The sequence below is a fragment of the Furipterus horrens genome, unplaced genomic scaffold (genome assembly GCF_987537825.1).
Source record: "Furipterus horrens unplaced genomic scaffold, mFurHor1.1.pri manual_scaffold_1, whole genome shotgun sequence".
Classification (NCBI taxonomy): Eukaryota; Metazoa; Chordata; class Mammalia; order Chiroptera; family Furipteridae; genus Furipterus; species Furipterus horrens.
The window spans coordinates 85,853,072-85,880,861 of record NW_028327171.1 but is presented as its reverse complement, the minus strand read 5'-3'; the positions used below and the strand labels follow the sequence as shown (position 1 = coordinate 85,880,861).

The following is a 27,790-nucleotide window of genomic DNA, read 5'->3' as shown; positions in this document are numbered from 1 at the left end:
CTTTGTAGTTCTTTGTTGCCAGTTGTTATTTCTCCTCTTTCATTTTTTATTTTATTTATTTAGGTCCTCTCTCTTTTTTTCTTGATGAATCTGGTTAAAGGCTTGTCAATCTTGTTTACCCTTTCAGAGAACCAGCACTTAGATTCATTGATATTTTGTATTGATTTTTAGACTCTATTTTGTTTATTTCTGTTCTGATCTTTACAGCATTGTTGGTGGGAATGCAGATTGGTGCAGCCACTGTGGAAAGCAGTATGGAGGTAACTCAAAAAATTAAAAATGTATCTGCCTTTTGATCCAGAGATCCCATTTCTGGGAACATATCTCAAGGAGCCCAAAACACTAATTTGAAAGAACATAAGCACCCCTATGTTCATTGCAGCATTAGGTACAATCACCAAGATATGGAAGCAGCCCAAGTGTCCATCAGTAGATGAATGGATAAACCAGCTATGGAACATTTACACAATGGAATACTACTCAGCCTTAAAAGAGAAGAAAATGTTACCATTTGTGACAGTATGGATGAACCTAGAGAACATTATGCTAAGTAAAATTAGCAAGTCAGGGGAAGACAAATACCATAAATTTCACTCATGTGTGGAATCTAATGAACAACTGAAGTAACAAGCAAAATAAGGACAAACTCATAAATAGAGAGCAGGATGACAGCTAAGTCAGGGAGGTTAGGGGGTGGAGGGATTGAGCAAAAAGGATAAAGGACTCATGGACAACAGAGTTGTGATTGCAGTGGGGAGGGGGTATATATAATGAGACTGTGTGGTAATGGAAAAAATAAAATTAAAAAAATTTTTTAATTGGAGTCTCAGAAGAGGTCAGAAAAATATTTGAAGAGAAAGTGGCTTAGAGTTTTTCAAAATTGATGAACAATACCAACCTTCAGATCTAAAAAGTTCAGTGGCCTCAAGAAAAATAAACAAAATAAAGTCACATGTAATTATACATCATAGCCAAACTGCTGAAAAACAAAGATAGGCAGAAAGTCTTGAAAGCAACAGCAACAACAAAAAAACACATTATCAATATATACAAGGGAACAATAATAAGAACAATGGCTGACTTATCCAAGATAATGGAATCCAGAGGACAATGAAACATTTTTTAAATGCTGAACGCTAACTTAGCATTCTAAAACCAGAGAAACTATTCATCAAAAGTGAAGGTGAAATAATGATATTTTCTGACACACAAAAGTTGAAAGAATAAATCCCCAGCATACTTGAATTACAAAAAAAAAAAAAAAACTCTAAAAGGAGTTTCTTAGGCTAAAAAGCAATGACACCAGGTAGAAATCCAGTTCTCTAAGAAAAAATGAGAAACATCAGAAAGGGTGAATATGTTGACAAATAAAAGACTTTTTAAGACATTATTCATACATGCACTTTTGAATCTTTTTAAAGGACTATTGTTTATTAAAATAAAAATAATAACACTATTATAGAGTTTATTATCTATGTAAAAATAAAATATATAACAACAAAAGCAAAAAATGCAATGGTAGGAATTGTGAGGTCTTTACAAAGATGGTGTGTAATTTTATAATAGCATTAGTGAGAGAACAAGGCCATACCCCTGCAGTAAAGAATTATACATCTTACAAAAAATAAATTGTGCTGTTATACTGAACCATCGTAGAGGTAAAGGGCTTGTTCCTGGGAAATCAAGTGAACAACTTACCAGAACTGCTGATCAAGCTGTCAGACCCACAAAACCATAAAGTCAGAGGGCCCAGCAGTAGGCCATCATAAAACGCATGTGGAACATCTGAGATTGAGCTTGAATAAGGAAGGGCTGAGGGCCCAAGCAACCTGCATGAGTAGGTAGTTTAGCTCTGAACCTCGTTGTCACCCATGACTATGGCACCAGTTCATATACATGGTCACATAATAGTTACTCTATGACAAGTTCACCATGGTTAATTTTATGTGTCAACATGACTGGGCCATAGGGCACCCAGGTATTTGGTTAAACATTATTGTGGGTGTTTCTGTGAGGGTGTTTTTGGATGAGATTAACATTTAAATTGCTAAACTGAGATTGCTCTCCATAATGTGGGTGGGCCTCTTCCTATCCATTGAAGGTTTAAATAGAACTAAAGACTGACCCTCCCTGAATAAGAGAATTAACCTGCCTAGTGGCCTTCCAACTAGGACATCTTCTCTTCCTAATTCTACAGCAACTTCTGGTCCTTGGCTCAAAGTGGAAATGTGTTCTGCAGATTTTAGATTTGCCAGCCTCCATAATATCATGAGCCATTTCCTTTTTATAATAAATCTTTTTTTATACATCCTGTTGGTCTTGTTCCTCTAGAGAACACTGACTAATATATGAAAGAAGAGGGAAAAGCCCAAGCTTGGTCCATGGATAGACTGGCTCAGTATGTGGGTATAAGCTAAAATAGACAGTGGCTAAAATATATCCCTACTCAAGTGTGGCCCTGAGACTGGAACAAGGAAATCTTCCCATTGGGCCAGCTTTGGGTGGTACATACAGTTATCTGCTTGAAGTGTAAAAGGTATGACCGGTGGAGAATGGCTTATCACAGCTGAACAAGGTCCTGAAAGGAGAAAGACTGAAAGATTGTGGTCAAGGAAATCCATAGTAGGAACACGTGGATGGACATGTGGAAGAAGAGTCAAAGTCTGAAGGTTTAGTATTGCATATTATCCCCAAAGAGAATTTATGACAGTAAAGGCACCAGACACACAGGTAGACAAAATTGACAGTTGACATTAGTCAGCTTCCACATTGGCCATCTCTTACAATGCGCACATGGACAGCCATGGTGGCAGAAGTGGAGGCTATGCATTGGCTGAAAGCTATGGCTGCTACAAAATCTACTTTTAATAGCAGAGATCAACTCTAAATCCCTGTTATAGCACTCTCAGTGAGACTGCGTGTGGTAGCTTCTCTCCAATATGACCGACATCAATTCCCTCCTTCCCTTTGTACATGTCATTGCCCTCATCAAGAGATGGAGTCTATTTCTCTTTTCTCTTGAACCCAGGCTGAGCCTTAGTGACTCACTTACTAATAGAAATATAGACATTCTGAAAGTTCCAATGCTAGGCTGTAAAAAGCCTCACAGAACTGGCCAGTGGCTCAATTGGTTGGAGCATCATCCTGTGCACCAACAGGTTGTGGGTTTGATCCACAGTTGAGGCCCGTACAGGAGCCAACTTATTTATGTTTCTCTCCCATTGATGTTTCTCTCTTCTCTGTCTCTCTCTTTCATCAATAAATATATCCTCGAATGAAGTATTTTTTAATGTTAAAAGCCTTGCAGCTGTCATCTGGACCTCTTCGAATGCTCCTTTTTGAAACTTTTGCTTGAAAGAAACTGGCTATCAACTACAAAATCAGTCTAGTAAGCCAAAGCAGCCCCATCTAGTGTCCCTCCTGCTTCTTATTCTAACATCCTAGGCCCTTCCTTGTTTCACTGTCCTTAGCTTTAATAAACATACTCTCAAAGTTTTAAAAAAATAGAAGTCAAACTTCTACCTTAAGACTACCATGTTGTAAGAAGACCAAGCCACCTGGAGAGGCCTTGAAGAATGAGATATTATGTACAAAGAGGGAGAGAGGGGGAGAGAGAGAAAGAAGCCAAGGTATAGTGAGACACCAGACATCTGAGGAAGAAGTCACTTTAGAAATGAATCCTCTAGCCTCCAACAACACAGCTGACGCCATGTGTATCAGAGATACACTGGCCAGCTGAGTCCTTCCTGAATTACTAACCTAAGAAATCATGAGTAAAATAAAATTGTTATTCGAAGCTGCTAGGGTATGGCATGGCTAATAAAACCACTATTAGATTATCTTGGAAAAGGCAGTAGTTTATTTGGACAGTAATACACAAATATTCCAGGTAAGGTTAGCCTTTATTTGCAGGCCTGAGAACTTAGAGAGTATTTGACCCTCTGTCCCAACATCTCACATAACTTCAGTTCATATAAAGGGAAAAACAGCAAAGGAGGTACAGGAGTTAGCACATGACCATAGATTCTACTAGTCAAACCTCATTCTGTACCATGCAGAATCACCTAAAATGCTAGATAGGAGGTAATACCTTGCGAGGATAGGAGTGTCATTGTTACAATGTAGTACTTTAAGTAGTTGGCCTTTATATGCTGCTAATAGATCCCTAATGGTTAGAATACATGGCCCAAGGAACCAAGAATTAAAAGCAGAAGTGGTTGCACTTACCATCACTCCTGGTGTCCTACCTGGGGAGTTTCCCCAAATTGTGGGAGAAGCTTCCTACTATTGCAACTCTTCGCTCTGCAGGTTTAAATGTCTCAGTTTCCAAAGGGGAAACATCCACCTGCAGACACAGAAGAAGTCCCATTGATTTACATAGTAGATCTGAGCCCTTAGCTTCTCGTTCTAAGGTATCAGCAGACAATGAGAGGAGCCATTTGATGTGGGCTGCCTAGGGAGGGAATATTACTTTGACTGAGGTGTCTTTCTTCGGGAATACTGAAGAGGACCCTTGCTAAAGGCTGAACGTTGACAACATTCTCGACAGCTAGAGAAATAAGACTTTCTGTCCAGTGGGAGAATCTGGGCAGTGCATCACACTGGTTTCTATCCAATTCTGTATTTGAACAAAGTAATAAGAGGGAACTTCTATTTCATATTTGTACTTGGCCTCAGTAAAATCCCTAGTAGTTGGAGAAGTAAACCCAAGAAGCTTTATTTGAGGTTTTGTTATAGAGATTGAAAACCTTAGTGAAAAACAAAGGTTTTAAACTGATGGAACAGAGTAAAAGGTCCAGAAACAAGCTCAGGCATATAAAATCAATTGATAATTGACAAAGGTGACACTGTGGTTTAGTAGAGAAAGAAGAGTCATAAACTGTACTTCCAAATGCAAAATAATGCACTGTGTTCCTTACCTCACATCATACTAAAAAGTAACTGCATACAGATTATAGTTCTAACCATAAAGCTAAGCTTTTAGAGGAAAACTAGTGTCAAACCCTTATCAGCACATGGCTATCCCACTCTCCCACCCAGTCACTTTTCAACTTTCCCTTCCCTCCTCCTTCTTCCTCAGCTGATAAACACTGAAAAAAATCATACTATCAGAAGAGAAAACTCCTATCTTTTGTCAAACAACAAACCCATCTGAGCTCATACATTCTCTATTTTCCCTCATTAAAATAGAAGCTCTACCTCTGTCCTATCAAAGGATAAGCAGACAAGTACATAAAAGTAAACAAAAACACTTCATTTTAATTCTATACCTCAGTTTCCTCATCTGTAAGAAAGTAAAATTAGTTAGTAATACCCCCCATATCATTGATTTTTATGAGTATAAAATTAATGATGTGTGAAATACTTAAAATATTGCCTGGATCAAAGCAAACACTACATAAATGTTACTATTCTACCCAGCCCAATATTTGAGGAACTTGACTGTATTTGTGGTCTCCACTTCCTCACCTCCCATCCACTCTTCAAAACAAAAATCAAATAACAGCATCCATGCAAAAACCTCTCTAAAGTCTTCTCACTGCATGTGAGATAAAATATTAATCCTTTACTAATGGTCTACGAGGCCCTATGTGATCTGACCCCTGGTCATCTCATATTTTCTCTAAATTTTTCCATTCTGTTCAATCACTGTACCTTAGGTAAAATGACATTTTCTTCTTTCCTGCCAGCATGGCAAGGTTACTCCTACCTTTGTGGTTGTTGTTTTCTCTTTTATTTACCTCCCCCTATAAGCTCCGATGAAAGTAAAGACCATGTCTGATTTTTCACCATGAACCCCCCAATAGCCAGAATAATGTCTAATACATACTAAGTATTCAAAAAAACATTTGTGTGGACATCAAGAATTAGTTAATGAAAAACTCATTCTAATCTGGCTTTTTTCCACATCATGCCCATGAAGCTGCTCTGTGATTCCAAATCCAGTAGTAACATCTCTCCACACATGTCACTCTGTTTCCCTATTAGTCCACAATTCATTCCATGAAACTTTTCTTTCGGTTTTTGTGAAACCCTCTTTCCTGGGTTTTCTCCAATCCCACTGTGTTTTCTTCTGTTAGGAACCTTCGTAGGCTCCTCCTCCTCCCTGGATGCCTAGGTTTTGAGTATTACAGGGGTTGGATCCCAAGAGTTCTCTCTTCCTAGATGATACATGTAATATGTACCAAACTTGACATGCTGTTTCAGTAAAGAAATTGCTGTGAACAATTCACTTAGAGGGTGGGGGGAAATCCGGCCTTTTTCTATCCCAAATAGAATTCCTGGTAGGACACAAATATTCATAATAGGTTAAAGTGATTTTTCTTCATGTGCAAGATAAAAGACAGGGAAATCCCGTATCAATTCACGCATGGCCTTGCCTTCGGGACTTTGTGCTAGTCTCAGGCTCTGGTTGTCTGCCCTGCTACCCTGAGTATTGCTTTTGTTCTCTGCCCAGGCTTGCTGCCTGCTCTTTCTCTATGCCATGCACCCACTCCTAGTGCCTCTGTTCTCACACTACACCCTCTCCGTACCTCCTGTTTGTAACTTCTATCATGTGCTTGCCGCAGGCACACACAGGCAGGGAGGCCAGCTCGGCAATCTTGCATGGAATGAGGAAGAACAATGAGCATCTGTACATTTTATCACATGGCCACAGATCACCTTCCTGAATGAACTTCATTCATTCATAATACTTTTTCCTGCATTTGTCTGCCACTTCTGCATGTTCTTCTCCAGCGGTCACTGTACCCTTCCTACAGAGTTTAACCAGAGATACTTGACTTGCCACAGAGCCACACGGTGTCATAAATCAAAAAGAAGGACCAACAGAAACAAATAAGCTACAGTGCATTCATTTCTCACATTCTTGTTCTGCCAATTCAAATACAGCTTAATCTGTAAAACTCAGAACCACGTTTTGGAAAGGGTGCCATCTTCAAAAACACAGAAGGGTCTTAAAGACTATTACTCTAAATAAAAATTTTGATTTGATGCTCACAGGCAGAGAATTCTACAGCTTTAAGCCTCTCAAACATTTCTTGCTTAGTAAACAATGTGTTTTTCCCTCTGCCTGGTTACCATTCCTTTATTAGTATCGTTGACAAATGAAAAGGAGGGAAAAACTCTCAGGCACTTAATCAAGTTGCTCTTGGTCTGGGTACTTGCCTGGGCAGATGTAGCTCATAATTAGAAAGCTGATCACTGGTAAGGAAAGATATGTCTTCACCAAGAGAAACTGCCAAAGCCCTTAGGATTTAAAACTCTAGAAAATAATGGGTATCAATAAAAAAAAATAATGTTCTAAATTATTATCTGATTTACTATATCATTCCTGTTCATCTTTTGTTCCAACTTACTCTGAACTACCTCAGCAGAAAGAAGTTCTAAATTATTTGCAAGTTCTGGCATACTTAGGTCACCTCCTGGAAGCAAGACTGTAGGCTCGTGAAGTTGACTTGTTTGTTTCCTTCCTCCTACTTCAGCACTTAGTACAAGGAAAGATTGCTTAATGGTTTATCTTTCCAGAGGGATAATGCAGGGCCATGTTGTACCAGGTTTCTAAGAGAAAACCAAGGCCAATAATACACAAAAGATAAGCCACATATCCCCTTGGGAGCAAATAAAAAGAACAAGGGACATGGCAATAGAACACATATTTAAACAAATTTGTGGATAATGGAAAGTGGATGAAAGAGTGGCTTAAGTTAGTAGAGGAGGGTGAATTCTAAATACCTATAGTGAGGACAATAAAGAGAAGCAAGCTTATCCATTCCACACATTGGAATTCCCTGTTTAATAGTCAGTCTCCCCCAACAAACCTCTAAACTCTTTCTGAAGGCAAGATGAAATCTGTCTTTATTAAGTTTTTAACCCCGGAATTTAACATAAGCCTTGGTTGATAACAGGAGCTCAAAAAGTATTTGTGAGTGAACAGAGTGAATATATTAATTTGCTAATGTATCTACTGATAGGCCTATTTACTTAATACAGTCTCTAAAATCATCTCCTATGTTCAATATTTTTCTTAAGGAGCTAGCCTAATATTACAGCTTTATTAATTAGACAAAATTTATAAAACAAATTAGCAATAGACAATAAAGAGAAAGTGTTAGCATAGTATAATATTTTACTAGTTTTCATTTGTTACTATAACATATAACCTAAATTTAGTAGTTTAAACCAGTACAAATTTTTATCTTACTGTTCTGGAGGTCAGAAGTTCAAACTGCTTTTCACTGACTTAAAATCCAGGTGTCAGTAGACTATCATGTGCTTGCTACAGGCACACACAGGCAGGGCAGGGCAGCAAGGTAATCATGTGTGAGATGAGGAAGGGCAATTAGCATCTGTACATCTGTAGGTTCTAGGGGTGAATCCATTTCCTTGCCTTTTTCAGCTTCTAGAGGTGACCCATATTCCCTTTTTTCACCTTTAAAGCCAGCAACAGGGATGAGTTATTCTCAAATGCACCTGTCTGACCTGTTCTATCATCACATTTCTCTCTAACTGAACTATAAAAGTGATTCTTTTAAAGAAATATGTAGTTAGATTGGACCCATCTGTGTATCCACAAAGATCTCAAGTCAAAATCCTTACTTTAAGCACATGTGCTAGACTCCTCTTCATATGTAAGGTAATACAAATACAGTTCCCAAATTAGGACATGGTCTCTTCAGAGAGTTATTATTTTGCTGACCACAATTGTATTCCAGTCGAGTACATTGGGCTGTACCAGGAAAATGTCCTCATCCTTTCATAAAAGAACCCCATTCCCCAGAAGCAAGTTCAGTGTCAGTCATTCTGACCTTAGGATGGAAATTCCTCCATAAACTAAATCATAAGATACTACTTTAGGGCAAGCCCCCAAATGGCCCCTCCTAAAAAGGCTTTTTCTGTCTTTGCTCATTTCTGTCACAGCAGTCGCCTAGCTACCCACATCCAGGTGTGTCAAGCTTTTTCTCTTTTTTAGAGAGACAAAGTCACTAACCATACAGAACCATGCACCTACTAAAATGTGGTGAAGACGAAAAGGAAAAAAAGTGTAAATTAGCCCTCAGAAGACATCCTTTCAGTTCATGTTTCATTGGAACGGTATCTTTTCACAGCTAAAGGTCATTCACCAATATAGTTTTTGTTAAAAGTGTTTTCTTTTCAATTTAGTGATGATTATTTTTCTCACTTCTGCACTTTGTTTTGCTTTTCCCTCATCATTCAAATTAGGCTAATGACCTTTCTTTTCTGTCTTCCATAGTTATTAAATAGTATTTTTCCCAATTCAAACATTGATGGGAGTGAATTCATCTTCCCTCACAACCTGGTCTTCCTATGTCATTCTTGGCTTCTGAACTTCACAGCACCTGCTCTTGTGGGATTGAGTTCAGACAAGCATCGATGGGCCGTTTTTATTACCATTCTGACACCATGACGCCAGCAATCAACAGACAGCCCAAGACATTTATTAGCATGAACCTCTGGAGAAAAGACAGTTGAGTGTTTTTCAAATAACTATATGCTTCTCTTGAGAATTGACTGTTTATGATAAACTTAAGAGCCTATTTTTCTGATTCTCCAGTGTTTGAATGTGGGAGCAATAAAAGAGCTCACATTAGATTTTTCCAAAATATATTATTCATATACAGACTATGCTGCACCTCAACCTTCTGTGAAACCCTTCACTAACCATAGACAGTTTGACTGACATTTCCAGGGGGCCAGAGGATGTGTGATTCATAAAAAAACTTAAAAAAAAAAAACCTAAATCACTGTACTTATTATACTGATCTCCGAGGGTAATCAGACTTATGAAATGCTGCCAATGGAATTTTCCATTTCCCAGCACTGGGAAACATTTGAAAAATGGGACAAATCTTCCTATCAGAAAGTTTTATTAAGGAAGTTTTTAAAAGGTTTTTTAATTTAAATTCCAAATAATCACAAAAATCAAATATTAATGATAATCTGTTTTGTAAATGGTAAAACTTCCTGGCTAACCTTCATGAATAAACTTTCCCTCCTTATCTACAACTAGAAATTTATTCTTCCTTTCCTTGGCAGACCCAAAAAATCTGGGTGCTCCTGTATTTAGCTTACAAGCTTTCCTGGGATATCACTGAAAACTATATTTTCAGCTCCCACCCACATTTGTGTTAGCTACATCTTCACTGTGTAGCTGGCCCACTTTTTCCATAGGACACTCTCTTACATCATTACTAAGCTTTGGAAGTGACCAGGAAAACCCTCCCTGAGCCTTGCAGCTACACCACTTTCCTCTTCACTAACACTGACCTTGGCTTCCATTGCTTAGGTTTTGATCTCTTTTCTTCCCAGGTATTCAAGTGCACAGATCACCTGTGAACACTTGCTTGCCATTCTTCCTCTCCACTGGAGGTCCTCATCAACTACATTCCTTTAATTGTAACCACCAGAACTTATTCATGACTCCTGTCACTGATGATCACAGCTTTGTTTCTCCCTTATCATCCCACCCAATAATGTGTACTTCTATGTTTTTACCAGTGATTTATTTCCATCTTATCTCAAGTCTTCTTCTTTGATCCACAGCCTCCTTATTATACCACATTTCCTACATTTATGCCTCTGAGTTTATACAGGTATTGCTGTAGCATTACCCAGTAAATAATTATAGGAACAAACTATACTGAGAAATATAAGGGTTCAGTTGCTGCCAATGCCAGTGGCTGTACATAGCAGGATAAGCACACAGAAATTTATTTCCTTTACTTCTGAGGAATAATTAAAGCAACCCCAGAGTCGATCAGTATCCTATCTTACCCATAATTGGCTTGCAATAAGAAGACAATTTTTTTTCTTTTTTTTAATCCTCACCCAAGGATATGCTTACTGATTTTAGAGAGAGGAGAAGGGAAGGAGAGAAACAGAAACATCTGGTGATTGCCTCTCATTTGCGTTTGACCAGGACAGAAACCACAACGCAGGCAAGTGCCCTGACTGGGAATCAAATCCACAACTTTTCAGTTTAAGGGACCATGTTCCAACCAACTGAGCTATATCAGCCAGGAAAAGAAAACAATATTTCAAACACTGAGTAAGGCAGTTCCTTTATAGGTCTATTGAAATGCAGATCTAAAAAGCTACAAAACTTATCAAAAATATATCCACATTTGTATTCATTCAGGAATTCCCAGTTTGAAGCCTTTAGCATGAGTCATAAAGCCAAAACAAATTTTAAAATAAAAGCAAAGTGTGCGCTATTATAAAATTCCTGGACATAAGTAATTGATAACCTACAGCATCCACCATTGTGCCTAGTACATAGTACACTTGACTGGAATGGATGCATTAATGAATTCACAGTGTGGGAAGAAAGTAATGACACTTATCCCCATATGCTACCCCTCAGAAATACACGCTGTTTCATAAATGAGTGGCGAGCATTTTGAAAAAAAATAGATAACAGAATGTGGATCAAGGTAAACCCAGTAGTGATGACACATCACCATGTTATTTGGCTTCATTTTACTTCTGCCTGTCACAGCTTCCAACCTTCCTGTCAGAACTCATTCTGTCTTCCTGGCTGAAACTATTGTTCATAGTCAAGGTATCTGCAAGGAAAACCATAAATAACAGGGAAGGTTAATACTTTGTATTCACTTCTCTGGAAGGTAGCTCACATGTCAGTCCTTCTCCTTCCACCTCTACAAACTCTTCACCTACCAGCATCTCTACCACCTCGCCTTGGGGAGGTAGATAAACCAATAAGGAATGAAATAGCAAGAGGCAAGATAAGTACAATTTCAATTCTTTCTGAGGTAACAGTCCTTTTTTCCCTTCATACATTTTCTCTGCCTCAGAGAAGCAGCAGAACCAAAGCTGGAAATCACAGACTTGAGATTCTGTCTTAATGCAGTCTATTCAGGTCCTTTGCCCATATTTGTAATTGGGTTGTTTGTCTTCCTGGTGTTGAGTCATGTAAGTTTTTTAATATATTTTGGAGATCAAACACTTGTCCAATGTATCATTAGGAAATATGTTCTTCCATACAGTCAGTTCCCTTTTCGTTTTGATGATGGTTTCTTTAGCTGTGCAGAGGCTTCTTAATCTAATGTAGTCCCATTTGTTTATTTTTTTTCCTTGATTTCACTTCCCCTAGGAGATATATTCACAAAATTATTGCTACGTGGGATATCTGAAATCACTGCCTATGTTTTCCACTAGAACTTTTATGGTATCACACCTTATATATAAGTATTTTATCCATTTTGAATTTATTCTGGTGTATGGTGTAAGTTGGTGGTCTAATTTTACTTATTTTATTTATTTATTTATTTATTTATTTATTTATTTATTTATTTATTTGCATGTACCAGTTCAGTTCTCTCAGCACTATTTATTGAAGAGGCTATTTTTATACCATTATATGCTCCTGCCCCCTTTGACAATATTAACTGACCATAGGGACATGGGTTTATTTCTGGGCTCTCTATTCTGTTCCATTATCTATGTGTCTGTTCTAATGCCAGTAACAGACTATTTTGATTACAGTGGCCTTGTAGTATAATTTGATATCAAGTATTGTGATCCCTCCTGCTTTGTTCTTCAAGACTGCTGAGGCTGATGAACATAGATGCTAAAATCCTCAAAAAAAAAAAAAAATGCTAGCAAACCAGATCCACTAAAACATTAAAAAGATTATACACCATGATCAAGTGGCATTTATTCCATGGATGCAAGGATAGTACAATATTCACAAATCAATAAATGTGATACATCACAGAAACAAAACAAAAGACAGAAATCATATGATCATATCACTAGATGCAGAAAAAGCATTTGATAAAATCCAGCACCCATTTATGATTTAAAAACACTCAGCAAAGTGGGAATAGAGGAAACATATCTCGACATAATAAAGGCCATAATACAAAAAAGTCTACAGCCAACATCACACTCAATGGGCAAAAATTAAAAACTTTTCCCCTAAGACCAGGAACAAGACAAGGGTGCCTGTTTTTACCACTTTTATTAAACATAGTTCTAGCCACAATGATCAGACAATAAGAAGAAATAAAAGGCATCCAAATTGAAAAGGAGGAAGTAAAACTCTCATTATTTGCAGACAACATGATGATGTACATAGGAAACCCTATAGGTTCCACCAAAAAACTACTTGACTTAATAAGTGAATTTAGCAAAGTAGAATGATACAAAGTCAGTATTCAGAAATCAATGGCATTCTTGTACAACTAAAATGAACTATCAGGAAAAGAAACTAAGAAAAAAATCCCACTTACTATAGCAATGAAAATAAATAAATAAAATATCTAGGAATAAATTTAACCAAGGAGCTAAAAGACCTGTACTCAGGAAACTCAGGACACTGAAAAAGGAAATTGAGGAAGATACAAAAGAGTGGAAGAATAAAATGTGTTCACAGATTGGAAGAATTAACATCATAAAAATATCCATAATACCCAAAGCAATCGATAGATTCAAAATGGTTCCTATCAAAATACCAGTAGCATAAGCCCTGGCTGCTGTGGCTCAGTGGATTGAGTGTCAGCCTGCAAACCAAGTGTCACTGGTTTGATTCCCAGTCAGAGCACATGACTAGGTTGCATGCCAGGTCCCCAGTTGCAGGAACATGAGAGGCAACCACACAATGACATTTCCCTCCCTCTCTTTCTCCTTTCCCTTCTCTCTAAAAACAGATAAATAAAATAAAATTAAAATAAAAAATAAAATAAAGTAACCTTGTTAAAATAATTAATTAATTAATTAAAAAAACAAAAATAAAATAAAATACCAATAGTATATTTCACAGAAATAGAACAAATATTTCAAAAATTTATATGGAACCAAAAAAGGAAAGGGACTAATTTCAGTCAAAGGTTGTTGCAGATTCCACGCTGACTGGCAAGATGCCCAATGCATGAGGCACTTGCTTTTTCTTCTCATTCACCACTGGCACTAAAGTACCCACTTGGCCTCTTTAGCCATTAGTAAGTCACCAGCCCATGTTCTTCCAGTTTCTCTTCACCTGGAAAGGAAGCTACCCATGGAGATGCACATAGTATATTTCAAAGATAAAATGATGAAGTTTGCCCCAGAAGCCTATCCACATGCCAGGCTAGGAACACTCACATATGAATTATGTTTCAAAATCAGCACTTTGCCCCAGTATCTACATGCCCTTGGATTTTTTCCCGACTCCTACCCTTCAAATCTAGTGAAACCCTCATGTGTCCTTCGGTGTGGTGGATTTTTCTAACTTTTATTTATTTATTTATTTATTTATTTATTTATTTATTTATTTATTTATTTATTTTTAGAGAGAGGGGTAAGGAGGAAGAAAGAGAGGGAGAGAAACACTGATGGAAGGGAGAAACATGAATCAGTTCCCACTCGTACACACCCCAGACTTGGACCGAACGCACAACTTAGAGATGTGCCCTGACTGACCAGGAATTGAACTGGCAACCTTTAGGTTTGCAGGATGATGCCCAAACCAACTCAGCCACACTGGTCAGGGTGAGGGTGGTGGGTTTTTCTACCTCTGCCACAGCTGGAGGCCTAGTGGGTTATTGTTTATGGAAAGCAACCAAAGATTTCTGAGGACAAAAATTGTATGCCATTTTCTAATGACCAAATAAAGGAAGGAAGAACACTTGTTTATCCTACATTATCGCAAGATTAATCTCCCCAGTGGCTTTGAGAAAGGCTCCATCTCAAGTATGTCAACCCTTACTTGTCACACATTATGTGATAGCAATGAGAAAGAAGTAAAAAATGATACCACTTTCCTCTCATTTATAAGTGGCTCCCCAAGAATTCTCTTTTACATGTTACTCCCAGGGCTCTGTGGTCAGCTAATCATTTTTTTAATCCCACTTTTTAGTGAAAAACATACAACTCCCAGCAATACTGTATGTATGAATTTATATTTGCAAATATATTCAGTCTTCTATTAATTTTTTCCAAACAAGATCCTCATCAGAAAAATCCCACTAGAATAAAATGCATTCAAAGATGTGCTAAAACTCACCTAAGACTCAAGATTAGTCAGTTTTTGACAGCGGGGAGATCTACTTTTAAACCTTTCTCTTAAACTCTACTTTGGAAAATGCTCTCTCTGTCACCAAATCCTTCCCCTTCTCATGTGCCAACTGACACATCACCTGGAATTTAAAAGAAATATGGAGTGAGTAAGGGTTTAACTCTGTTGAGAATGAAGTTCCTAGATCCAGAAGAGGTACTGAGTGTGAAAATCCAAATTACCAAGATTCTTGTGGTTGCTACTGTGGTAATAATCTCAAGGTGACCCAAGAGGCAGTTAGGAGCTGTGTCCCCTGAGGTGCCAGTTTCTCACTTCCAAGGATGTCTGTTAACTAAGTTGAAGCAAAGTGGATGAGGCAGGAGAGAGGGTCAGGGAGCGGACTGAGCTAGGTTTTGCTTTGCCTTGTAGGCTATGGAGAACAAGACAGTTTCACAGTGGAAATGATATTTGGAGAGGATACACCTAACAGTGTAAATATAAGAGGCTAATGACTTAAGAATGTGAGTTTTGGAGGGTGACTGTGAAAATGAAAGGAAAAGAAAAAAATGTAGAACTATTTAAAGGATAATATGAGAGGACAACGTAGTGAATGTATATAAGAACTGAGACATGAAGAAAGTATTCCAGGCTTAGAAATATAAAATTGGGAGTAAATTGGGGAAATTTTAAAGGAAGATAGGTCTGGTCTGCGACATAATGACTTCTGAATGACCTCTTGACGATGAAGGCATCTAAATGGGCAGCTATAAATAAGTATCAAACCTCAGGTGACAATATGGAGCTGGATAAATGGAGGCAAGTGTTACCTGCAGAGAGGTGCAAATTGAAATGATAAAATAAACCTATTCTCCAATGAAGAAAGAAAATATGAAAAGAAAATAACAGTCTTTAGGGCCAGGTTTCAGGAAATGTCACTAGGTAAGAGATGAAAGGTAGGAGTGATGGAAAGATGGTGGCACCAATTTCTATGGAGGAATTTAGTGGCAATTCAAAAACACCACTGGACTGCTGACCAAGATGGAGGCGTGGACAGACATGCTGCATCTTCCTCCACAACTAAGAAGGAATACAACTCTCTCAAAACTAGAGACAACCAGAAGTTCCAGAAAATCAAGCTGCATGGAAGTCCAGCAAACAGATATAGAAAGAAGAAATACTCATCCAGACAGGTAAGAAGAGCAGAGCCAGGTAGGAGAGGATGCGGCGTGGTGGCAGCAGTGGTGGCAGCAGCAGCAGGCTGACAGAAAGCGCAGTCACATGTTTTAAAAAGTCATGAAGGACACCTGGGGAGCATTCCCAGCTCCTCACCAGACCTTGCAGCTCACCATCCCAGAACCAGGAAAAATCAAGCCTCATTGCTTCTGACTGTGCAGACCAGTGGGGGTAGGGGTGGAGGCATAAACTGCCGGTCTCAGCAGAGTCTGCTTGTTTAAAGGGCCCCCACAGTCCTAGAACATCCGCAGACACACCCACTCTGGGAACAATGGCCAGGGCAGCAGCTAGAGGGGTGCCAGTCTAGTGCAGAAGTGGGAGAGGTGCCTGGAAAAGGGGCGAGTGCTGGGCTGGTGGCATTGTTCCCTCTTGGACCCCTCCCCCACATACAGCACCACAATGTGGTGAAACATGCTGCCCTGTACTGACAAATCCCTAAGGCCCCGCCCCTTACAACGTAACAGGAGAGACAGCTCTAGCTGGGACACAGAGGCAAATAAACACAGGAGCCTGTCAGAATGAGGAGACAGAGAAATATGGCCCGAAAGGGGAAATGGATCAAGGTTTCAGTGGGAGAACAAGGAGATAGCCAACCTAACAGATGTAGAATTCAAAACACTGGTGATAAAGATGCTCACAGGCTTGACGCACTTGACTACGGCAAATGCATAAGAGAAGAAGTGAAGGCTATGCTTAGTAAAACAAAGGAAAATCCACACAAAACCAATGGTGAAGGGAAAAAAACTAGGGTCCAAATCAATGATTTGGAACATAAGGAAGAAAAAAACAGTCAATCAGTGCAGAATGAGAAAGCAATAATTGAAGGAAATTAAGAAAACTTCCCAAATTTTACAAAGAAGATGGACATACAGGTCTGGGAAGCACAGAGGGTCCCGGGCAAGCTGAACCCAGAGGGGATTACACCAGGATGTATCTTGACTGAGATGCCAAAGGTGAAAGATAAAGACAGAGTCCTGGGGGCAGCAAGAGAGAGGCAAAGAATTGCCTACAGGGGGTGCCTTTAGGACTATCAGCTGATTTCTCAGAGGACACTTTGCAGGCAGGAAGGGACTGGCAAGCAATATTCAATGTGATGAAAGGCAATCTGCAACCATGATTACTCTATTCAGCAAAGCTATCATTCGGAATGGAAGGACAGATGAAGTGCTTCCCAGACAAGGCGAAGCTAAAGGAGTTCATCATCACCAAGCCATTATTATATGAAATGTCAAAGGGACTTATTTAAGAAAAAGAAGATGAAAACTATGAACACTAAAATAACAACAAACTCACAACTATCAACAACTGAATCTAAGAAATAAAAACAAAATGCAACTAAGCAAACCAGAATAGAACAGAATCTTGGGTATGGGGATTATTTGGAGGGTTATCAGCTGGGAAGAGGGAGGGGGAGAAATGGGGAAATGGTTCAGGGACTAAGAAGCACAATTGGTTGGTACAAAATAAACAGGGGGATGTTAAGAATATAGGAAATGGTGAAGCCAAAGAACTTATATGCATGACCCATGGATATGAACTAAGGGGAGTGGGATTGCTGGAGGGAAGTGAGTTACTGGGCAGAGGGGAGTGAAAGGGGAAAAAATTGGGACTACTGTAACAACAAAATAAATAAAATATACTTTAAAAAAAGACATTGATTTTAGCAAGGAGGCTACTGATTATCTGTCAAGGGGTGGTCGTGAAAGCCTCATTTCTGTCTCATTCTCCTATATTAAAAAAGAATGGAATAATAAGTCCTTGAACTGAAAGCAAATACCAGTACTTTGCAAGGCAACTCTGACACTTTCCATATGTCAGTTCTGTAAATTTAGAGACATAATCAGATCACTTAAAAGATTGGCACTAGCAGGACTCAGAGGCCAGTTGAGCATTTGTTCAGCAGCCTGGTGGCCCAGCTGCAGTTTTTACCTGTAGCTGAAGGAGGGATCAGTGACTGTAGTCTGGGAAACGCCTTCCATGGGTATCCTCCTTGGTAATGCAGGCAGCCTGACGGGGGAGGCCTTCAATCACTCTCTATAAGTGAGGATCTTTGGGGATTTGAGTGGGTGGGCTCATTAATTGGTTGGTTGGTCAAGTTTTGTTTTATTTTATTTCTATATGGTTTTTTTTGTTTGTTTTTTCATAAAAAGAAATCTTTCTCAATAGACCTGATAGAGCAAAAAATCCTGGACAACTGTGTCCTGGACCACAGCAGCTCAGCTAGAGAAAGCTAGCCTATGAATGAAATCCCTGATGTCAAGAGGCAGTTGTTACAGGCAGCATTGTATAAGGTTGCCAGGTCAGAGCCACAAGAAATAGACCAAAGCCAAATCCCACTGGGTCTAGGCAAGCTGAGACAGCCAAACAGGTCCAGGGACTGAGGTAAGTTGTGTGGAAAGATTGGAAGTGATTTGAAGGAAAGTAAGCCTAAGAGGCTCGATACTCCTATGGTAGTTTTTTAAGGAAGGCTCAAGTCTTCTGGCATAGGCATCTTGGTAAGTTAAAGGAGCCAACTTATAGATATACTTTCTCCTGTGTATAAGAATTTTGTAAAAGGCTGTTTTATTCAGTTTTTCTCCATATATTTCTTGTCCTGTTCTTCTCACTTCCTTGCTGAGATGGCTTTCTTCCCATTCTCCATCACTTCAAAATATGATGCTCCCCCCAACTTTGAAATACCCCCTCTTTCCAAAACTCCCCCAACCCAATTCACCCTGCCACCTATTACAGTGGTCAGACTCCCACAAGCCTTTGGTAGATTTCTAAATACTGTTCTTGGCTCACATCTTCCTGTGATGAAACTGAAACCAGTTAGTTACCGATGACAAGCAGCTGACTCTTGCCAATAAACACAGCCAAAAAGCAGCGAAGACTCGTCTCTGGGTCAGGCTTTATCTCTGTAAGAGTAATTGTGATGGCACAAAAAAAGTGATATCCTCTCATAAAGATGAGGATCACCACTTCAATGCCAAAGACAAATGGGGCACTGCTTTTAGAACACCAGCCCTGAAAAAACAACCCACCTTGGCTCTTGTGCCACTACAGAAAGACTAACTGAGTCAAAAGCAGACTCCTGCCGAGTCATTAGCCAGACAATACTCTTAAGTCCCTGGAAACCACAACAAATCCTTTTTCCTTACAGGACCATTTTCATGTTTCTTTTTTGTTTGTTTGTTTGTTTTAACTTAAGGATTCTTTGAATTTTCTCAACTCAGAGCTTGTGTAGATATGTTATATCCTCTGGTTAATAGTCTACGTCTGCCTACATGCCTCACATAAACTGTCTTCACATAATGTTTTAGAACATTAGCATAACAATCTTGGGCACAGAGAACTTCAACACAAACCCAAATGTTCAATGACTAGCCAATATTTAAAGTACACAAAAAAATTTTTTAGCGTAGCTGAGTGTTTAAAAAATAAATAAAACTGAACACACATGTCAGCATTTAGGAATCAGATTAATATATGACTTGCTCAGCCCACTTCTGCCTTCTCATAACAGCAAAGTCTAGACAAAAGTCATGACTGCATGGGTGTTCTGTGCTTCCTCTGGCTGTACAAAAAAAGCCAGTAGCTGTACAACCACAGGACTTATATGTTCGTTCATTAAAAAGTGCTTTAAATAGCATTTTCCATAGTAGTTTTATTTAGTAAATTTTAACTAATTTTAATCTTAACTAATTAACTTGCATAACTAACAAAATTTAATTAACAAAATCCAAATTGAATAGACTGTAAATATCTGATCATGTTTTGGGCAATTTGTAGCATATAAATTAATCATGAAATGAGAAATTATATGTGTGTCCAAGAAACATATTGATAGAGAACAGAAAGACCTACAGCCACCAGCCAGGCCCAACAAGAAGCTACATCACCCAATCTGGACCATGGATGTCCAGGAGCGTGACCTCAGAAGGGTATATTAACACTCACTGCCTCCTCAACCCTCCAATGGTACTTCTCTCTTACTTCTAGTGGATGACCTTGCTTCCTATTTTACCAAGATGGCGAAAGCCATTCTAATATTCCCTGTCTACAGTCATCCTCACATTTAAATCATAACTGGTTTTCTGCCTCCAGTTCTCCCCACCTTCACCACTCCAATTCTCTACTTAACCTGAACTATGTCTCTAAATACAAATTTCTTTTGTGGCACTCCTCTGCTCAGAAACCTTCAAAGAATCCACATGTCTGCCAACATGGCCCTCTGAAATTTGACCCTGGCTATTTCCAACATAAATGTTCTCAACACAGATCATCCCTTTTTGTAGTCTATGCTTTAAAGATTGTCTTCTCTTCTGTCTTACCCAAAGACTTCTAGAAAACAAAAAGTGAGACAAAGATTACAGGGTATTACTTTATTCGGAGAGGTGCAATCCCAGGACAAGAATGAAGGAGAAGAAAAATGAGACAGGGCAAGATGACAAGCAATGTAAGATGAGCATAACAACAATGGCCTCTACTTCACAATGAGCCTGAAGAATCACAGCCAGTCACTTGGTAGGTCACCTGTTCAGCTACCCAGGATGTCTCCAGGCAGGTTGGTCAGAGAAATTATGTCTCAGTAGAGCCTTATCTGCCCAAAATCTTTCCAGCTCCTGGTTTTCTTAGCCAAAGTTAACTCTTCCACACCACTAAGTTACATCTTCTGGACCTTTTGCAAGCTGCTTAGGAAGCCAGAGTCCATACTTAATAGTGTTAGTTCATATAAGTATTAAAGTAATAGGAGGTTCCAGAGACTCCAGGCATAGACCTGGACAGCCTCAGGTGGTAGAACTTCATAAACCACAGATTCTGTCAGACTCACCAGCTCAGGCAAAGCAGATGTGTGGGAAAAGGTGCTAGAACCAGGTGAGACAAAGAAAATCTACAGAGGTGTGTAAGCTATCTCCCTAGCCCTTCCATAAAATTTACCCAATGATCATTCAATTTCCTGAATTCCTTGTTTGGGTGCTTTTTTACATACTGCTAGGTTGTGAAGATTATTCAAAGGTGATGTGTGTGTGTGTTTAGTTGTCATTAAATTTTAAGCTGATTAATGGCAGTTACCAAGCCAGTATTTCCATGTATCCTTATCTCAACTGGCACAGTGTGTGTGCATAAATAATATCCCATTAGTAGTTGCTTAATAAGTAAAAGAACAGGACAGCCCAGAAAATAGATCTGAGGGACACTTTAGCCTAAGTAAACACAAGAACAGCCTCTTTTTTTTATTTCACAGAAATAGTGTGAGCTTTGGAAGAAACTCTAATGGAAACCTAAATTATCTTTTCCTTCATTTTCTGCACAATGGAAAATTGTCATTTCCTACAGAGTGAAAAATTAAAATGATACAGGTTCAAAAACTATTTAGAAGCAATTGGCTGTTATTTAAAAAAAGTGAGAGAGAAGGACTCAGCACAGAGACTTTGGCAGCCACCCCTCCAGCCCAGTCCTCAGAGCTACACAACCTAATCTTTTCCTGTATGACTCCAGTTCCCTCTCAGTCATTGTCCCTCTACTGGATCCCAGGGTCAAAAGCATTAAAAGTTTAATAAATTCAGAATTATGAGAACACTAGATTCTGTCACTCTCCCACAGCCAGTGGGCATTTCAAATGAAAGCCAAACCCTAAGCCAGAAATTCACTTTTTCACCAAATCCAGACATACAGTTGATCTCCCCACTGATGAGCCCGCTAATGAGCATTAAACCAGACATGGTCTATGCAGGACATGACAGTGCCAAACCTGAGACTTCCAATTCTTTGCTGACAAGTCTTAATCAACTAGGTGAAAGACAACTTCTTTCAGTAGTCAAGTGGTCTAAATCACTGCCAGGTTTTCAAAACTTAAATATTGAAGACCAGATAACTATTGTCCAGTATTCTTGGATGGGCTCAGTAGTGTTTGGACTAGGATGGAGATCTTATAAACATGTCAGTGGGCACATACTATATTTTGCACCTGATCTAATACTAAATGAACAGCAGATGAAAAGATCATAATTTTATTCATTGTGCCTTACCATGTATAAAATCCCATGGGAGTGTGTAAAGATTCAAGTTAGCCAAGAAGTCTCTCTGTAAAAAAGTACTGCTACTTAATACAATTTTTTTTGGAAGGACTAAAAAGTCAGAACCAGTTTCAAGAAATGAGATCGAGCTACATTAGAGAGCTCATCAAGCCAATTGGTTAAGAAAAAAGGGCTTGTCTCTAGTTCACAGTGTTTCTGCCAACTTATAAAGTTTCTTGATCACTTGCATGATGTGTGATTTCAAAAGAATCAGTACCAAGACTCACGTCAAGGATCTTTTTTCCTGGTTTCTTCTAGGAAGTTCATGCCTTCTGGTCTTATATTTAAGTCTTCAACTCATTTCAACTTAATTTCTGTGAGTGGTGTAAGATAGGGGTCAAGTTTCACTCTTTTACACGTGAATCTCTAGTTTTCCCAATACCCCTTATTGAAGAGAATATCTAGTTTTTCCAGTACCATTTATTAAAGAGACTAACTTCTGTTCATTGAGTATTTTTGGCAACCTTGTTAAATATTAGTTGACTGTATATACATGGGTTTATTTCTGGGCTCTTGATTTTGTTCCCCTGGTTTATTTGCCTGTTTTTATGCCAGTGCCACACTCTTTTAATTACTATAACTTCATTGTATAGTTTAAAATCAGGAAGTATAATGTCTCCTGCTTTGTTCTTCTTTCTCGGGATTGCTTTGGCTATTCAGGGTCTTTGTGATCTTCTTTCCTCTTTGATTTTTTGGAAGTGTTTAAGAAGTATTGCTGTTAATTCTTCTTTAAATGTTTGGTAAAATTTACCAATGAAGTCATCTGATCTTGGACTTTTCTTCATTGGGGGATTTTTTATTACTGATTAAGTATGCTCACTAGTACTAGGTCTATTCATATTTTCTATTTTTTCCTGATTCAGTCTCAGTAGTTTGTAACTTTTTAAGAATTTTTTTCATTTCTTCCAGGTTGTCCAGTTTGTTGGTGTATAGTTGTGTTGCTGCTGTTTTTATTGTTATAAGTCTTGCAGTACTATTTGACTTTTGAAATTATGTACATGAATTACTTTAACAAAAGTAAAAATTAGATTAAAATGGAAAAAAAAAGAAAAACGAACTTGTTTCTTCTCCAGCAGAAAATTGGATAAAAATTAGATTTTGTGTTTATTATTCAAATATATACATATATTTTGTAAACAAATGCCAATCCAAATTCAAAACCATGCCACATGGTGAAATGGTTAAGACCATGGACTCTGGAGCCAAATTCCCTGGTTCAAATCTCACCTCTGCCTCTTACTAGCTACATGGCCGTGGGTGAAGTATTTAACTTCTCTGCCCCCTAGTTTATTAATAGACACAATGATGATAATAATAGTACCCACCTGAAAAGGTTTTTATAAACAGTAAATGAGTATTCACCTACAAAGCCTGAAAAACTTACCTGAACTTGGACTTAATAAATAAATAAGATTATTTGTATTTGCTTAACAAATAAATAAGATTATAGGGCCTGGAAAGGAAAAATGGGAACAAGCACAATTATATATATATATATATATATATATATATATATATATATATATAACTGATATATATATATAGATATATATAATGATATCTATCTATCTAAGATAGATAGATAGATATCATTAAGAGACAGAAGGAATTATGGAGATCAGCTATTCCAAGTTTCTCTTTTCATACTTTCCTTGATAACTCTAACTTAAAGCATTATTACTAATTCCCTCCCCTACAGTATTACAGCATGAAATTTGTATATAGATCACCTTGCTTGGGTTGGTTGAATATGTGACTTTAAACCTTTTAAGAGACTATAATCATAAATAGTATATTGCTGATCAAGTATAAATGTGGAGTTTTTAGTAAATAAATAAGTGAGAAGAAAAGATGTGAGGAGAAGAGTGAGAAAGTCCAGATTGAAGTTAAAAGGTGACTGGATGGATAACATCTAGCCTACATTCCAAGAAAAGTATTTATTTAGTTGATTGAAAACTATGTGAGTCCCACTCAAGAAGCTGCTTATTTCCCCATTCTTCTGTCACCTCAGCAGGTATGGCTTATCATTGGACTAATCTTGCCTGTTCCATTTGTGCTGTTACCTCTGCTCTTCATTCTCCCTGTTTCTTAAACACCTAGTTGTGTCCTTACCCTCTGGGTGTCTCCTAGCTTCAAGACTTCTACTCTAGAGAGAGGATACCACAGCCCAGGGCAAATGCCAAACCAAACGTACTACAACTTTCATAACAACTAACTTTATTTTATTCCTACCCAAAAACCCAGAAATTTCTCTTCAAAAACAGAAGGATATACCTTGGGGTCACATCCTTGTCCTATTGTTACTCTCCACAGTTTTTCCTTCATATGCCTCTCCACCTCAGCCCCTAGTCAGCACCATTTACCAGGATGTTCAATGTGCCACTTCCATAAGAAGAGGTCATTTATTCAAATCTGTTGTAATTGAATGTTTGTAGTCACTGGACCTCACCAGCCCCAGAAATATGCCATGGGCCCAAATTTCACATACATTTTAGTTCAAGCCTTCTTTAAGTTTTTCCTGGTACATAAACTTTTATCAGATCCTGTATCTTTTCACAGTACTGAATTTCAACATTCTATTGTGTGGGGGTTTGCGCAGTAAATTGTAGGAAGAAGGGAACATTTCCTCCCCCAATATGGCAGTTGCCACCTCCTTCTGGAGAAAAGCTTTGAACTGTCATGAATTAGTAGAATAAAATGAGAAATAATCTTCTCCCCAAAAGTGCAGATTTTGGAGGAGAGTGCTCTCATGAAGATGATCTTTTTTGCCAGAGAATTTTATCTTTAACAGGTAGTCCAACTCTTCACAAAAACTACCATGAGCAACATAGATGGTAGCTGAGGCTGAAGGAAATTTAGAATGGAGAGCGGAGGAGGGAGATGATGAGTACCAGTTGTGGCCTTAAGACCAATGGAAGAGATAGGAGCTCTATTTTGTCACACTAATCTCCCTCTATCCAATTTTCCCCTCAGGAAGTAAGGTACACCAGAGCATGTGAGGAGCTATTTCCAAATATCATGGGGAAGTAGGCCTGTGTGGCACAAGAGGTGGACTATAGCAGACATGGAGTTGTACTGCTCAGCTCCTCCTTGATGACCAGGAGGAAGGTAGTTACCAGACAGAGTCCAGCTGTTAGCTTATTCAGGATTCACCTCAGTATTCAAGCTGAAGCCATGCTCTTCTAAGAGAAGACACTGGTAAATGATTGGGCAAAACGATGGTAAAAGAGGTCAGGATTCTTGGGGTGGCCCCCAGCCAATAACTGAGGTAAAAGGGCCTAGTCCTTTGCAGACAATAGGGGCCTCCTCCAATGAGCAGTCTGCCCTGTAACATCCTGTTGGGCTGGCTGAGACATTGTCAGGTTTTCATCGTGTTCTGATGATCTTCTCTGTTCCATCCTGCCTCTTTCACTTCTCCATCACAGAGGTTACTCTCCTGCAAAAAAAATTTTGCACTCTGAACTCCATCTCAACTTTTGCTCTTGATAGATCCCAACGTGGAACATATGTTTTAGCCATTTTTGTAACTAGATCACTTAGCACAGTGCCTAGAACATAATAGGTGCTCAAGAAATATTTGGCCTACAGGGCTGAATTATCTACTTCATTCTGTGATAAACTGTGTGCTTAGTCATGGTCAAGTAAATGGCAGGTGCAAATAAATTTTTCTCTTCTTTTTTACTTTTATCTTCTAATTAGCAGGACTTTTAGAGACTTGAATTCAGTAAGGATGACGATGTTTGTTTATTTGTTTGTTTGTTTGTTTATTTGTTTGTTTTTAACCTGGATTTATTTGATTTTTTCCCTCAATCTCTTGTTTACTTCATCCTATATTTATAGAATTCTGTTGTAAAGAACTTGTGACAACTGGGCCTCAACCCACAGGTCAAGCTTTTTGACCATTAGGTCTTCCAAGAATATAAAGAATAATAAAATTTTAGAATAGGAATAGACCTTATTAAAGTAGTCTACTTCCCTTATTTATTACTAAGGAGACTTGTCCCAGAGAGGTAAAATGACACAGTTATAAAACTTATTAAAATCAGAACTAGGTTATGAGACTGATGCGCTACCTACTGCACTAACATGACAATGATCTTGATAAAGAAGAATAAGGTTGGAGGAATGATGCTACCTAATATCAAAGTATGAAGATCTGTCCAGAAAAAGTACATCCATTGTTGATATAATGAAAATGGTTTGCACAACATCAATATAACCTGGCAGCCAAGGAGAGTGGACTGGAATGTGCATGTGTGAACAATGACAACTTCACTGTACTAGTCAGTGGGGGCAGTAGATGCTGTTGAGTGAGACTATATACTGTGTGGCATTCAAAATGACTGAGCAAGTAGAGCAATGAATCAGTATCAAATTTTTTGTTATGCTTTAATATTCCTCCACAGATACTATTTGGATGATTCAGAAGACTTTTGGGGACAACATAGTAAGAGCGGTGTAAATAAAAGTGTGCGCTAACACTCAAGGAATGTTGAGACTCTATTGGAAGTAATAAATATTCTAGAAGGCCTGCAACAAGCAGAACACCTGAAAGTGTTGCACGTGTGTGGACTGCAGTAAATGAAGATCAGTGACTGACAGTGCGAGAACTAGAAGCTGATCTGAGAGTCCAGAAACTGATGTGTCCAAGATTTTGACTCAGGATCTTGGCATGCAACATCTAGTGGCAAAATTTGTTCTACAGCTTCTGCTACCAGAGCAAAAGGAACATCATGCTGCAGTTGCTAATGACTTCATTCAAACCACTACCAATGAGCCAGATTTGGTACCCTGCAAATTCTGGCTTTTCCCAAAACTAAAGTCACCTTTGAAAGGAAAAAGATTTCTGGCCATCGATGAGATTCAGGAAAATATGATGGGACAGGTGATGGCAATTCCAACAAAGGATTTTGTAGTGTTTTAAACAGTGGAAGAGATGCTGAGAGAACTGTCTGAGGTCCCAAGGTGCCTACTTTGAAGGGGAGTGAAGCACCATTGTCCTATTTACAATGTTTCTTATATCTTGTATCTTCTTCAATAAATGTATCTATTTTTTATAGTACATAGCTGGATACTTTCTGGACATATCTCATATACTATAATGCCATAGTAATCAAAACAGCCTTATACTGGCATAAAAACAGACACATAAATCAATGGAATAGAATAGAAAGCGCAGAAATGAACTCACATTTTTATAGTCAATTAACATTTGACAGAGAAAGCAAGCACATGGAGTGGGCTATAAAGATAGGCTTATTCAATAAATGGTATTAGAAAAATTGGACAGATACATGCAGAAAAATGAAACTAGAGCAAAAAAAGGAAAAGAACTCATGGACAGGGACAACAGTGTGGTGATTATGGACAGGAGGGGGTGAGTGGAGGTGGAATAAGGTATAATGGGGATAAATGGTAATGGAAACAATACAATAAAAATAAGGTTTTTTTAATTGGAAAAAAATTCTTTTTAAATCAGAAC

The 27,790-nt window shown here is 38.4% G+C and overlaps 1 long non-coding RNA gene and 1 pseudogene across 1 annotated transcript; both read left to right on the top strand.

Annotated features, from left to right (window-relative positions):
* The first annotated feature begins 11,644 nt into the window (after positions 1 to 11,644).
* Positions 11,645 to 27,780, top strand: LOC150021434 (uncharacterized). The gene is made up of 3 exons (XR_016507651.1): positions 11,645 to 11,792; positions 20,569 to 20,755; positions 26,715 to 27,780. It is a non-coding gene; the product is annotated as an uncharacterized LOC150021434 (long non-coding RNA).
* LOC150021435 (progesterone receptor-like) lies at positions 21,294 to 22,546 on the top strand (annotated as a pseudogene).
* Positions 27,781 to 27,790: the final 10 nt, after the last annotated feature.